The sequence below is a fragment of the Schistocerca serialis genome, unplaced genomic scaffold (genome assembly GCF_023864345.2).
Source record: "Schistocerca serialis cubense isolate TAMUIC-IGC-003099 unplaced genomic scaffold, iqSchSeri2.2 HiC_scaffold_1407, whole genome shotgun sequence".
Classification (NCBI taxonomy): domain Eukaryota; kingdom Metazoa; phylum Arthropoda; class Insecta; order Orthoptera; family Acrididae; genus Schistocerca; species Schistocerca serialis.
Genome location: NW_026047633.1, coordinates 1,569,191 through 1,585,147, shown reverse-complemented (window position 1 = coordinate 1,585,147; position 15,957 = coordinate 1,569,191). Strand labels below are relative to the sequence as shown.

Sequence of the window (15,957 nt, the reverse complement as noted above, 5' to 3'; positions counted from 1 at the left end):
AACCATTTGGTAATGTTTACCACAGCTGTAATCGTGAGAAGAGTGTGTCTGCATCTCTCAAGGGCGCTGAAGTGTGATCCGGAGATGGAATTAACACGTACACTGCAAACATGGAGTTGAATTTATTTCAGAACTACGTATCACTGTATTTCGATTTAGAATCTCGTTGAGTACACTGGAATATGCAATTGGAATTATCGTGCATTGACGGAGACTAATGGGTTACGATTTCCCACAATACTGTTGTCACGGCGTAAATACGAGACTGGAGCTATGGCTTGGCCCACTTTAAAAGTATGCTCTCTTCTTCATAAGCGGTAGGATTAGCTTACGTTTTGTTTTGCAAAGACGCAGTTGTATTTCTTGCACGAAAGGACGCTTCTAGGGGAACCTGTAGTTTTCTTTCATTTCTATTCCGAGCTCAGCAGGTAACTGCACATTCCTGTCTTCTAGTATCACGAGATCTCAAAACGACGTCGTCCTTATGTGTAAAACACAGCCGGTATCGGTGATTTCGAAATTTGTCTGTGCCCGTACCTCTTCAAACTGATGTCCGAATGTAACTACCAAAACCAGGTATCACGTTTTTGTGAAAAAGCTAACGCACTCCAGAGAACAAGACGGGCTGCATGCCGTGCAGACAAATATGGCCGCCGATATGCGGCAGTCTGTGTCGGCAGCCTTTAGTGCGCACCGCGAATACGGCACGGCGCTGCTCTCAGCTGCAGGGACAATCTGTGTGCGCCTCACGCCGCCCTGCACGGCGCGTGGAGCAGCCACCAACGACGCTCTTAAAGCCCAACTCCAGAAAATAAGCTGCTTATGTATCAGCAGTAATGAACAGGAGATGACGTTATTATAACATTTTCAACATTTCGCGGCCCTGTCAGAAGCTGTATAAATATTAATTTGAAATTAACAACAGCCTCAGTTGCAATGTTTACGTAGATTTACCTAGGTTTCAGTTGGGACAACCCAACCTTCTTCAGAATAAAAGGAACTACGATTTGTCCATACAGGGCAACGTCAGAAACTAAGAACTATAATAGAGAAATACGTCGCCACATTGTAATAACTTACCCGGGAAACAGCCACGGCCCCACTCCGCGACCGCTGTACGGCAGCAACGGACGTTGTACTGGTACTGTCCACAGCCTCGAGAGCGCATGCGCGACAGTCTGTTAACACTCGTACCAACGAGTACTCCTGAACTTAAAATTATATGAACAACTAGGTGCGGCTAACGAAATTGACGTACACGTTGTCCAGTAAGGAGCACAGACAAAGCGACTGTCTTAACATTTGTAATAATTTGTTGGACGTCAAAAGTGAAGGGACCAATGCGTTTACTATTTTAAGCCAACCTAGCATATTTGAGCTAAACATCGAACTTGACCGCTTGGGGATAACTACGTGTTTGAAATACCGGATGATCCCAGCTATTGGGCGAAACGGGAGTGCTAAAACATGTTGATTACTCCCTACGATTATGGCGGATGGAATAACGGTTTGTGATATTCGCTATTTTTTTACTTCATTAAAACAGCAAATACGTGTAGTTAACACTTTCAGCCAGAAGGCAAATACTTGTTTATAAATAATGATTAATGTATAATGAGGCGTCGCATGGCGACGGTGGAATTTTCTAAATAATGTAATTCGTCGTCTTTGGGCGGCAATATAAACAGAAAAGTACGGATAGATATGCGATCCTTCACTATTTGATCGCTGGAGAACAAATGAAGCCTTGAGCGCAAAAGACTTTTACTGTTTTTCTCGAGTAAGACGGACGCAGATTTGTGGTAGTCTGATCTAATTTTTACTAAATGTATATAAACGTGTTATGTCTAAGTTTGAGTGAAGTGTAAGAAGAACTGTTAAAACTTATCGTGACGACGCACGGGTGACTCAAAAGGACAATGGCTATATAAAAGAGCGCTCAATGGACATGATATGGACATAAAAATCAACCGTCATTGTTGTATTAAGCTTAAGGTACGATATATGTTTTAGTTATAATAAATATTTGTTCTGGTAATACTGAATCATTTAGCAGTGCTCATTTCTATTATCTCCTCAGTATTATTTTCATTTTAATTATGCATTTTGCTAATATTACAGACACCAAGATCAGCAGTCCAATGTGCGTGTTACATTGATAAAAAGAAAACTGTTTTATCGTCTTCTTGCATCAGCTTTAATATTGAATTTCCCTTTTGTGTGATGTTACAGTTGTTTTTGCGCCCTTAAGAACTTTCTGGTCCCTTAGGAAATTGTTTTGTCATAACAATAACTTCACAACCGGGTATGATCGTATCTACGATCATGAAGTAATTAGAAAGACGATAACGCAATTTCTTAATCAATAGCACGCTAGTTGTGACTGCTTCAAGCCACGCGAAACTGCAAGTAAAAACTATTCACATCTCATAATGCAATATTTTATGACAATGGTCAATCCATGATTATTACGCCAATTGTGATTGATAAAACAGTAAGTTAAATCTCAATTTCCAACTTTCCATTGAATAACAACATCACTTCTATTTTGTAACATCACAGGTTGAACACCTTCAAAAAAGTTTTTGCTTCGCACCTGCAGCTGGTCGTTAAGAAGGTTATTTTTTGTCATGTAGTACGTGAACTTCGCAATGCAAGAGCTGAGTATTATTCGGAGGGTTGACTGCGTGAGCCGTTTGCACCAAGTGTTCGGCGAATGTCGAACCACGCTTGCCATCCGCAATTTAAGTAGGGATAGGCTCCTTCCTTACATCTCGTTATTAAGGCTCTTCCTGTTTGGCCGATGTAAAATTTCGGACAATTGTCACATGCAATCTTGTAAACTCCGGATAATGACAATTTAGGCTTTTTTAAAGTGTCAATCAGGTTCTTCTGCAGCCTACTATTAGTAGGCAAAATTGTCTGGAACCCTGGGTTCTTTAGAAGACGCCCTATTTAATATGAAAGTTTACCCATGAAGGGACTAACTTCTGGCATGATACCTAATGTGCAACTTTTAGTTCCATTACTATTTACTTTCCTGTCTTAGAGCTGTCTCTTCATTTCAAGCTCGTAACCGTTATTTCGCGCTGTTGTTTCAAGGGTTGCCAGTTCGTGTTCGAAGGCTTCTGCGGATAGGGGAATGGATATCGCTCTATGTATACTAGAACGAGAAAGTGCCACTTTATGCGCCAGCGGGTGTGCAGAGTCGGCAGGTATGACATTCTCAGAAAACGTATGCTTCCTGGAGATGATGTCACATTCTATGTGATCATGGACTATAGATAACTTAAGATCTACAACGTCATACTGGATGACTCGTTTTCAAGAGTAAAAATTTTCTCGTGGAGATCGTTGAACAGTACAAGTATCTGATCTATGTCTTCTTGGGATGAGTCAATTACCAAGAGAATATCATCCATGTATCTCGGCATACAACTTTATTTTCTCCGCGATCTACATATTACTAACAAAAAATTGAGATTCTATCGTATCCATGAATATATCGGAAAGAATCCCTGCTAGAGGGCTACCCTATGCTAACCCGTACAGTTGTGAGTATATTTTGTCATTAAAAGAAAAGTAATTGTATTTCAAAACAAGGCGCGGGAGGTTCATGAGCACATCAATTTCAATATCTGACAATTTCTTATGGAAGTATAAGTCCGATCTACAGGTACGTTGGTACCGAGGCTGGAAACCTCAAAGGGAGCCAGCTCGGATGTGGCATGGCAGATTACATTATTCAGTTTATTTACCATTCGACAGAATTTCTGAAAGTAAACTTTCTGGAAAGCGAAGTTGTCCTTAATTTTGTAATGTAAACAGACAGCCAGCTTATGGTACGTACTGTTTGCACTGTCCACGATAGGACGTATCGGATGGAAGTTTTTGTGAACTTTGAATTGTCTCGTTAGTCTGGGAGGCTTCGGGTTCATATTCAGGAGTCATTTCTTTAGAAACACTCCTATTAATTTATTAGTGTTCTGCAAACCTGTTCTTATCTCTTTATGTAACGCTTGAGTAGGATCTGATTCGATGGAAGTAATGCCATTTTGATCGAAAAAATGGCTGTTTTATCTATGTATTCCGCTTTGGAAGCTATAATTAACGAGTTCCCGTTATCGGCTTTCGTAATTAGGGCGCTATTATTCTCCAGTTTACGATTAATACTTTTCACGGTTCTATAACGTAATGCATTGATTGAGCGACAGATCATTTTCTAAGATTTTACAGGATTAGCCAAACCGCGTTTGAACATTCTTTGGCGTTTTGGTACACTCCAAACCTAATTTAAGGCCTACTATGAAATTGTCTACCACGTGTGGTTCTTTAATCGCAGGTGCGATATTGAATTTCAGCGCTTTGGACAGTAACTGCGTATTAGCTGTTGAAAACATTATAGAAGTTTTATTAATAACACGTTCACAGAACGTGGGTGTGAAACCTGTATTATTGGAACATCCTTCTTGGTTACCTCTGATAACACCCTTGGACAAATTTGACAGTTTTTTCGCATGCCTTGCAGCGTGTTTCTTCTTTCTGTTTGGCAATGACATCAGTGGCCTGTGCCCAAAAATCATCTATTTGATAATCGGAAGACTTCGAATAGTGCATCAATATTTCAAGATACAACAAATAAGCTTTCTCGTTTAATTAATCTCTCTTTGTATGCAATTCCACAACCACAATTCTGTTATTGAGGATCTGAGCTATGAATTTCTTTTTGAAAGTAGGCGATTTGTAATATAATTTTCCTATATAATTGCGAGTACTAGCGTGGCCATTTCATTTATTAACAAGTGTAAACATAATAACGTGACCCCGAAGTTTGTCAGCGGATATTCCATGCCGCAAAACACAATCTTTCTTTCCGTTGAACGGACAGCACGGCTCTTATCAGAGACCCATCTGAGAAGAAATTCGCATGTTCTAGGTCAAAATGCGAGTAGATTTTTGTTTTGTAGAACATCTTCACATCCCCCCCCCCTTGGCGCCCCCCCCCCTCCACTCCAGAGACAAAACGCGACGTTGTTGAGGCGGTAACGAACGGAAGAATTTCGAAACACTGACTACTAGCAGGAAAGAGAGGTGGTGAGCCCTACACAGCGTATCCCAGACCCAGTCGTGTTCACGGTCAGTGCAGCAGTGTCCGCAGTCCGTGGTTAGCGTCCCAGGTTCGATTCCAGGCCGAGTCGCTGATTACCTTCTCTCGGTGTTTGCGTCGCCCCCGTAACTTCGGGTCATCTCCACCGCCGAGCAGATCGGCCAAGCTGAAGGAAACGTACTTCTGCCTGAAAACTTCCTGTGGCGTACACATTTTTTACGCGCCAATGTTTTCCGGCTCAGCGTGAAACATCGCTTTCAAACGATATGAAGCACACAAAATGCACCGTCATGAATGTAACTGTATATCGTCATGTGCATAACCGTAATACGTTACAGTGCTCTTTTCCAACACACTTCTCGTGTATCAATCAAATCTAAACATAAGCACCACAGAATTAATATCGTGATGGGGCATGTAGTGAAACTAAGTAACCACCTACAGATCCAAACCTGAGACGACTTTGCGGAATGTCGTGGTGGGTACTTTGTTCACCGAAGCCGTTCTTCGCTGCGCCGTGACGTCAGTCTCGCTGCTGCCCCCCCTCACACCCGTGTGCTCGCAGCAGCCGGTCTCCACCAGCATAGCCGCGTGACGTCACCCGCTGACCCTGGACAGGCGACCCGCAGTTATCTGCACTGCGCGGACGCCCGATTCCTGCCCACAAACCGCTGTTCCGCCGTGCCACCGCGTCTCCTCTAAGCTTCCAGGCTTGCAGCGAAATGACGACGACGATGACGAGAAAAATCGAGAAACTGCGGCCAATAAAGACGCCTTACCGAGGATCACGCCACCCACGCGCCATTCGTGGGCGGAAGAGGAACCTAAATTTTTCCTGTCTGTTCCCTTGTGCTGCGCCGAGTACGCTGGCCGGAACTTATTCTGTGGCGGCTGTTTTTTGCAGTAACCCTTATATATTTGGGCTGGTCACTTTCAACAGTTCCCAGTAAGTTGCTGTTGTCTGCGCTCTGATTCGTTGATGCAGAAGAGACTGACCGGTCGCCGTATTCGGTTATATACTACCGGAGCACTGGTGACATTTTGTGGCTTTGTATTGAACAAAGAGCAAGGAAAAAATCCCTCGAAATCTCGTAGTTACAGGTACGAATTCTTACAATATAACCGCGCAGAATACCGCTGTATGACGTCATCCCCGCTAGCTGCACTTACTTTAGGTTCAAATACCAAGTTTAATTTCTGACGCTTCAAACTAAGCACAATAAGAAACTAACTACAGTAAGGTACGCACTGTGGACCACTACACAAAAACTGTCACGAGTTGACGCCATCGTTTTCTTTAGTCCTGTGAAATATTTCGGTCGAGTCAAGTCACGTTAATAAATCTTTGCGTGAGTTTATAAAAAACTGCACCGTTCATCATGTAATGAATATGTTTTTGAAGCGCCTACATAAAAGAGGCTACAAAAATGGTATTAATTCTCTTTTAGCCAATTTAGAGACTAACCGTCCATAGATATAATTTTCATGTTTACGTCCATCTAGGTGGTAACGATTATTTGCATATTGTTATGTAAATAAGTAAAAAAGAGGAAATAATTTGTACACGCGGTAAGTATAAAGAAATACGCAATACTAATTTCTGTAAGAGAAAAAGAAAGAGAAACAGCTGTTTGAAACTCATATATAAGGAGACAAAAATCCCTGACTTGCCGGTCGTCTTGTTTCCTTCGAGTTGGCACAATTTACACGACGAAAGAAAGAAGGCATGGAAGGTCGGGGACATATTTTGATAAACAGTAAGGAGAGCGATATTTGCTATCAGCAGATTTGCCCAAGTATTAAGCATTTTAATCGTAAACAAAAAAAGAGACGGAATTATTCGTGAGTGGTAACGAAAATTCATTGTATCAGCTGTGCAACTCAGAGACAAGCAAAGGTCCTGCAGTGCTTTATAGAGGACGTTACTTCACCTACTGTGGCATTTCGTAACTGGTAATCGCAGTTTTACCTACGGAAAGGAACGACTATTCAGTGATACTGTAAGTGAACTAAGGGTAGGTAGGGCGTGAATTACAAGTTAATGAACAGCAACACTGACAGCTCACCATACACTAGGTATTTAGTCGTTAGAAAGCACTTGTGTATAAATTTCTCATTATTATTTTGAAAGAAGAATAAAGCCATTGATGCAGTGTTTTTCGTACTCGGCTCTCCACATAACGAACTTCTACATCCAATTTTAGAATTCAAACACTTACACTCGACGTATTAACGATACCTGCGTCTTTGTATACGTCAGTTACACGCGGAACTGCATCGGTTACATGTACGTACATAATTAAATTGTGTACCAGAGAGGAGTAATATGGGTGCAATAGAAGTAGGCATATACTCATCATTGCTTACGGAAAGATTCCCGACACTAAGGTACACAGTGTATGTACTGGGATTAAAGTCAGCACGTGAAGTGTAACCAAGCGCCTTCAGAAAGTACCAGATTCTGTGAATTAAATACATATTAGGCGCAGCAGTGATTAATTGTAAGGGCACAGAAGTACTTTGATGGTTAACATTTCGCGGGTGTTCCTGTAGGCACGTTACGTGTACAGATATTACGTACGTTATTGAAATAATTCGTAAATGCAGGCACGTTACGTGTACAGATATTACGTACGTTATTGAAATAATTCGTAAATGCAGGCACGTTACGTGTACAGATATTACGTACGTTATTGAAATAATTCGTAAATGCAATGTTGTCAACCAGACTGACTAAGAATTTAAAGACTTCTTGGCCTTGTGTAAAATGAGCAAGGGGATCGAGATCACGGGTTGGGCTGCTCAGCACCGTACTGGTGTAGAAACTGAAGACGACGCGTAAAAGGCGAGACAGAGGGCTACCATCAACGATTCACTCGTTTCCAGAATTCACATTTTTCCGAAGTATTAGATGTACGAATATGATTGTATGCCATTACGAATTCAGCGCCTTGCCAAAATGCCGACACGGCAAGACTTTCCATGTGTTGGAACATGCGAGGTATTTGACCAAATGTGGCAGCTGCAAAAAACCGTGTAAGGGGGGGGGGGGGGGGGGGGGCTAAACGAGATTTCTGTACGCAGTCCACACAAGTCAACAGCACGCAGAAGCCACGAACTCTGAACACCGCAGCAAAGTGTGTGGAAGACAGTGCGTCGGCGGTTACACTTCAAACCGTACCGTCTGGATCCCTTACAACAATTAAAAGCGGACTGTTACGGCCGGCGCCTCCACATTTGCGCCACATTGCAGGGATCAATTGCGGATGGACATTTCGCCCCCACGCTGATATTCAGCGACAAAGCAACTAACACTTTTCTGAAAAAGTTGGTCTCCGGAATGTGAGAGTGTGCCGTACTGAAGATCCTCACCAAATTTCGGCCCATGAACGCGATTCACCGAGGGTTAATGTTTCCTGTGCAGTATGACAGGCGAAGCTGAATGGGCCGTTTCAATACTGTGAGACAACTGTGGCGGGTACATCTTATCTCGATATGTTGCAGTTGTTTCGACTACTCATTCCTTCAGGGAGCATCGATGTTTGTCGCTACCTAAACGACGAAATTTCGCATCGCTGGATTCGCCGTAGGCGGTTAACCCAAGTGCTGATCAGCTTGCAAAAGCACTTAACAATGGATGTTTGAAAATCTGAAACTGGTCACGGGTTTGTGGAATTAAACTGTGTGTGTCGTAATTGCGGTTGTCTCCTATATTTAAGTCATAATGTTTATGATTGAACTACAGCCCTGTCTCTCTTAATATTTATTTTCGAAAATCTAGCGATTAAAATAGGGTTTCATTGCACTGTGGCTGACTCAAATGAACTTGAAATATTAGCAGAAGGCCACTCTATCACTGACTACACAAAGTAGAGGCCATAATGGATGTTACCGAGAACTCGCGTCACAGGTATGTATGCACGATGATCTTCAGAGCCATTTTGTTTCTTTTTAGACCACTCAGCCAATGGGCTTGCGAAAATTTGAAAGGGCGCGAAACACAGGAAAGTAACCGTGAGACGCAGTACAAAAAACAGACAAGAAAACACCGCGGGCGGGAGAGCGCGGTCTGTACTCGTCCGGAGAGTGGGGCTGCCGCGGGGCGCCGTGCTCACGTGTCGGGGGCGTGCGCGGCTGGCTGGCTGCACAGACTGCACAGTAGAGGTGGGCCAAACGGTTATTCTGGAGTAACCGTTATCACAGTTCCTGTTATTCTTTGATAACCGTTATCGTTAACGGTTATTAAGAACTGCCAAGTTATTTTTCGCTAGCGAATACCGATAACTCCGACAGTTAAATAACGACATAGTTGGAATCCATCAGTTTAGTTATCAGTATAACTGCGAGTAGTGTGAAATAGCAGGAATGTCGTATGAATCGTGTCATAACCTCAGCTTATTAACTCCGGGTACATTTTAGTGGATGTTAGAACGATTATTAGTGTTTCAGATTATATGTTTGTAGGTTATCGGTCGCTATTAGAAATATTATCTTCGCAGCTGCGACAGAAAGTACGCGGAACTTCGCCAAAGCACTGTTTAAGTAAAATGTTAACAACGTGCGTTTTTAAGTATGAAGTAATATGTAAACTGAGTACTGTAGGTTAAATTCGAAGCTTAATTTCTTGTGCTGCTCACATAATAGAATAAAGTGTACAGCCTTGTAATACAACAAAAAATATACGTAATGTCACAGATCCGTTTACTCCTGTGCTGTAAAAGCTAGTCCTATTGGGGAAAGTGTGAGTACGCTAATCCAAGTTTTATGTCATATTTGCAAACTGCTCGATTTCTCCAGCGACAGCATGTTTATAACATATGAAGACATGCAGATCGAAAAGGTTGACAGTGTTACATTTCTGGGACTACAACTCGATAAGAAATTCAGTTGGGAAGGGCATACCACATTTTTTCATTCTATTATTTCATAAGGGAACATATTCTGTGGTAACTCATCAAACGTAGCAAAAGTTTTTCGCATGTAAAAGCGTGTAATAAAAATCGTTTGTGGTATCAATTCAAAGAACATCATGTAGGAACCTGTTCAAGGAACTTTGTATTCTAACCACTGCTTCCTAATATATTTATTCCTTAATGAAATTTGTTACAAGTATTTCCAACCAATAGCTTAATACATAATATCAGTACTAGAAATGGGAACAGCAATCTACGCCGGCCGGTGTGGCCGTGCGGTTCTAAGCGCGTCAGTTTGGAACCGCGTGACCGCTACGGTCGCAGGTTCGAATCCTGCCTCGGGCATGGATGTATGTGATGTCCTTAGGTTAGTTAGGTTTAAGTAGTTCTAAGTTCTTGGGGACTGATGACCTCAGTAGTGAAGTCCCATAGTGCTCAGAGCCATTTTTGAACAGCAATCTACATAAAGATCTAAAATTACTTACCTTGGTCCAAAAGAGGTCCAATATTCAGGAACATGCATTTTCAATAAGCTGCCAGCAAGTCAGCAACCATTAAAAACTTGGTTTCAGATAAGGCACGGTTTACAGAGTGTTTGAATGACTATTTGATACATAAGTGTCTGATTCCACCCATCATCAATATGCCGGAAATGTATTTTAAGTGTGTCTATGACGTCACTACATACACATGGCAACAAGCACGAAGATACATATAAATAATGCAATAACATTTCCCACCAAAAATACAATCAAACCAATGGGACAACTGCGGGAAGTTGGGGGTTTTAGGGTGAGGACAAGCTAGTAAAAAAAACACCATGATCCCAAAACACAAAATGAAGAACAAAAAGAAAAAAATACAGCATTCTGCCACACCAACAAAAATCTGCAGGAATCGGACACTTCCCTTGAACAATATAGGTCAACTATAGGTGACCATACCAAAACACCAATACCCACAACTAAAAGTACGAAAATTGGAATCAGACATTTCCCTTGACCTACATAGGTCAACCTCAGATGACGATACTAAAACATCAACACACACAATTATGAGAATGGGAATCGGTCATTATCTGGTGCCCTATGTAGGTCCACCACAGCTACTGATGCCAAAAAACCAACACCTACAACTGCGAAAAATAAAACCGCAATCCCAAAAGTCCACAAATCAATCATCCCTACATAAATTAAATCACACTCAATACTTCATAAATACACAAAACATTACAGCTAGAAAAAAAAAAATTAATTACCACCAGCAAATTCCGGCACTGCAACCCCCCCCCCCCCCCCCCCCCCCACACACACACACACACACACAAAAACCAACTCATAAACACCGTGCCGTAATGACATTCACACTCCATAACACCTTTACGTCGAAGCAGACGGGTGGAATCAGACGCTTCCAGTGACCCCTCCTACTCTGTAGATGAATATCGTAACAGAGACTGATAGACCAGCTTAGGTAAAAATTCTGCTATATTTCAGTTTTGACAGCACTTGGTTGCAACAGTCAAGATCGGGTATTCTGTGTACGATAAATTTATTAAAAGTACGTAACTGTGTTTTATTCTGTCAGTGTACCAATTCTGTAAATATTAGCAGTTACTGTGATATATTCACGTATTTTGACAATCTCCTGACAAATGATGAGGATAATTATTATATTCCACTGTATTATGTTATACTTTCTGACATGTTATTTGTCATTCGTGATGGCCAGCGGCTATTTCCGTAGCAGTACGAAAATATTTGTTCGCTCCAGTTACTATCCTCTCTGGAAATATCACCTGGAACTACGACCTTTAACTGGAGTCACCGAGTCAGGAACGTCTAGACACACAGTTATTCCGTTACCAGCTTCCAGGTTATCTGTGGTGGTAGCCCGATAACTACCAGAGAACTAGAACTGCGAGCCAATAACGATAACTGCCAGAGGAGAATACCGGCTCTGACAGTTATTTCCATAGTCGCTCGAATTCCTTAGTAACTTTCCTTGTACTATCCATCCAAGCTAAATTAACACGTAAGGCGGTGGCTTAAGGGAACGACCGTACTTGTTAATGCCTGTACTGCAGCTCCTATCAGCCACGGCTCGAACATTAACTTTATTTAACTGTTTATGCTAAAAGTAACGAAGGCCCACGAAATAGTACACAGTTCTTATCAACAGATGGCGCGCAGTCTCACAGTTATTCCCATGGTCTATAGAACGCCTCCAAATGCGCAGTACGATCTTCGGTCAACAGATGGCGCGAGGCACTGTTGACACTAAACAGTTATTGAAATAACTGCCAGAATCAGAGGAACGGTTATGGCAGTAACCGTTACTTCTCAGTAACCGGTTATTTCTATCAGTTACGTTATTTTTTGCCACCTCTACTGCACAGGCTGCGTGCGTCTCTCGCACACGCAAAGTTGCACAGGTATACGTGCCTTCACACTAGGAACAAACGGTGCCCAGCACTGAACCTGCCGATTCCAACTGTGCATCACCAAAACGGACATAGAACACTCTTCGAAAGCTAACATGCGTGAAATACGTGCCACACAAAAATTGTTACTGTAACATTTCATTTCTTTGGCTCCGCTGAGTGACAACCATACTGTATCCTGACAACCTGTACCAGAACTCTGGCTAAGCAACGGACCACTTCTCCACAACACACTTTACAAAAAATAATATAGCAGCCACGCGTTCTGTTGTATCCGTGAGTGTGTCACGCAGCACACCATTACGCCACGGGTCAATGTGGACGGCCGCTATCAGCAGCTGCGAGCTGCTCCAGTTTAGGCAGCCGCCTGTACTGGAAATACGGGTACTTGCAGAGCCTTGATGCTTTGAGAAAAGTGAAAAACACGACGGAAGTCTGAGAAAACTGTAGATTTTTTTTTAACTGATTAACTACTAAATCGTTTATGACCACATGGGCCATCAAGGCGACAGCGAAATTTTCGCGAACCGTTTTTTCTCCGTCTGAGACACTGAAGTACCGGGTGCTCATAAGTAAAATGCAGCTACTGACCGAAGTCCACTGTGGTCTGTGATTGTCGTATGGCAGCGAAACACTGTAGACGTGCTAATGCGTTAACGCGAAACCAGTTTGCGCCGGAGGAAATCAATTCCAATGTTGGTTAGCAGGTGCGAATCTGTCACTGTGCAACACCTCACGGAAGTCTCCGGTGCTCATACTGAACAAGTTCTGCAAGTGGCGGATAATAATATCGACATTCCGCCTTTCTCACTTGTTTGTCCCTTCCTGTCCACATTCCGTTCCCAATGCATTAGATATGGGAACATTTCTTTCCAGTGTAAATCGGTTCCGCAAGGGCGCATTAGCATACCGAGTTTCGCTGCCATACAGCAGTCACAGCCCACGATGGAGCTCTGCGAGTGGCTCAACTTGAGACTGCAAGCAGCCAGTGGTAGAGCACGGTTCCTCCTGCACGCAGGCTACCCTCAGCCAGGTGTCAGGGCGACACCTCGCCACCGTCTCCACGTTGAGTCACGTTTACTGCCGGCCCAAGTATCATGTGAGACACCACAGTGTCAAATATTATGCAGCTATCACATATTTTACTGGTGGACAGAACACCTAATGAATTGAAAGCACCCAGAAACATTGTAACACTCGTCAGTCACGAGTGATGTGGCTACCTTATTATGGGCAGTCGATGTGTGACTCAAAACGGGGATTCCACACATTCGCGATTAAATGGCGGCCTTTTTAGGAAACTTTTGACTGCAGCTACTGTTCATCCGTCAACGTCAGTTTCCGACAATTCAGCACAACTAATCTCGCTACACACGAGACATTTTGAACAGGTCTTTAACACGGTGTGCATCAATTGCGTTGTATATTTTGTGATAGGCGAGTATAAATACGAAAACCACCACACACAGTTCCACGTCACGAAAGTGAAGGGCATTTAGAGCACCGATTCCGGGTTACTTATCACACACAAAATTCGCGCAAATTTTATCAAATCATCCTGTCCCTCATGTGTGACGACAGTCACTTTTCCGTGACAACACGCGTTCTTTGCTGCCATTGGATAAGGGGAGGACACTGGACAGTCGTCGTGTTGATCTACCTGTTTCCGAAGATAAAATTGTCAATTTTATGGTTTTGGTATTCAAATTTGCGTTTTACGACGATGTGCAGTCTAACTGACACATGGCATTTTTGAACTCTTCAAGACGGGTCGTCTTCAGTACTTTGTCATGCCGAAGTGTCTGTAAATGCGACGTCAGTGGCCACCCACGATTCCGAAACTGTGACTTACAATCAATAACGGGTAAGGCTTCTGTAACAGTACCTGGCTAAACGAAATAATGTTTACTGTAGGTTTCTGTCAAACAATTAGCAAATGCCCCCACAAATGTTTTAATTTTGACGTGATTCAGCCCTCTGACGAAAATTAACAACAAATCTATCTCGATTCTCGCAACTGTTGCACTGGAAATGGCACAAATTAAATCTAGGTTCTCTCGCCATTAGTGCCTGCACATAGAAATCTACACTGCACTTTAATCGTGTAATTTGAACGTGAAATGAAGAAGCTGGTAAGTGACGGCGTCAGAATCACCGACATTCATTCCTCCCTCACATAATACACGACTGAAGCGCAGGCCGCACACAACACGGCGCGTCTCACAGGTCGCTGACGCGTTGCTTTGTCGACACACCGGGCTCTCTCATCAGACAAATAGTAACACGAGAACAGCCCAACAAAGCGATGCAGCGTTGCAGAGCGCTAAAAAAAATTTCATCAGCAAATCACAAACGAGGAGACGTGACAGAGCGATAAAAAATACGAAATGTTTATTTCGTGAAGCACAAACATTACGATAAATTCTCAAGAATTTGCCAACTACTACGCAAATGGTCGCCTCTGTGTAATGAGGGTGTTGGGGAACGCTACAGATTGCTCGTTGACCATAACCTTAATTCCAGAACATTGTGAAAATACGGAAATGAACGCGAGTGCTGCGTCTCATCGCCACAAGCGTGTCGGCGTCACGCCACGAGTTGTGATTCGCGAACGGATTTCAGGATCCGCAACGCCCACGCACGAAACAGCTTCCTACGTCTCATTACTTTGCAGACGAGTTTACGTGTGTAACATCTGACATTAAGCATGTAAGCGAGATAAAGTTTAGAAACGGTTTGAAATTGTTCTTAATGTGTGTTCGAAAGCAAGTGCTCATTCTGAAATACTGGGTAAACACAGTCTGCTTAATTTGCGCTGCTTTTTAAAGAAAAGCCCGTTTATCGGGCGTCTAAATTTTCGACACGTCATGTCTACTGAAGTGTGGGCCGTACGACGATGTAATTGTTGCAGATACCCTACAGGGTGTGGGGATACTGTCTGCAAACTGCGTCGCGAATAGCTAGGTACCGACAGACTACAACGATACGTCTGATGCCCAAGTTGACTCCATGAACAGCGACAACGTGGCCGGAGTAGGGGGGTAGCGGAAAAATCTCTCCAGTTCTCGTAGTCTTGCGTGCAGTTTCTTGGAAGTCGGTAACTGCCCTCATTCTGAAATACTGTCCGACTAACGTCGGCGTATTTCGGCGCCCTTAGTCACGTTACCTCGCGACGCGCCATTTTTCCAACTTCGGTACTCCTCTTACTGCGTGACAACCGCAATTTAAGATCATACCTCTGAATGAGTACATCTTAACATTTTACATGTCTGAATTCGGCCACATTACGCGAAACATTAAAAAATAAATTTCTGCCGCGCCTGCAAGCCGCTACACGCCTTATCGCACTAAAACACGCTTACTACAAAGTTCTGCGTTTGATGGTTTTCGTAAACTTGCGTCCTATGAACATAATCAAGAACGCGACGTTTTCATTTTAAATGCCTGTTGTACGTGAATTCCGTGGAAATCTACACTCGCACATCGAAACACTA

General features: G+C 42.9%; 1 protein-coding gene across 3 annotated transcripts in view; it reads right to left on the bottom strand.

Annotated features, from left to right (window-relative positions):
* The window catches only part of LOC126442782 (speckle-type POZ protein-like), a 76,887-nt gene that overhangs the window by 43,134 nt on the left and 17,796 nt on the right, over positions 1-15,957 (bottom strand). The gene's annotated exons all lie outside the window — the stretch shown is intronic.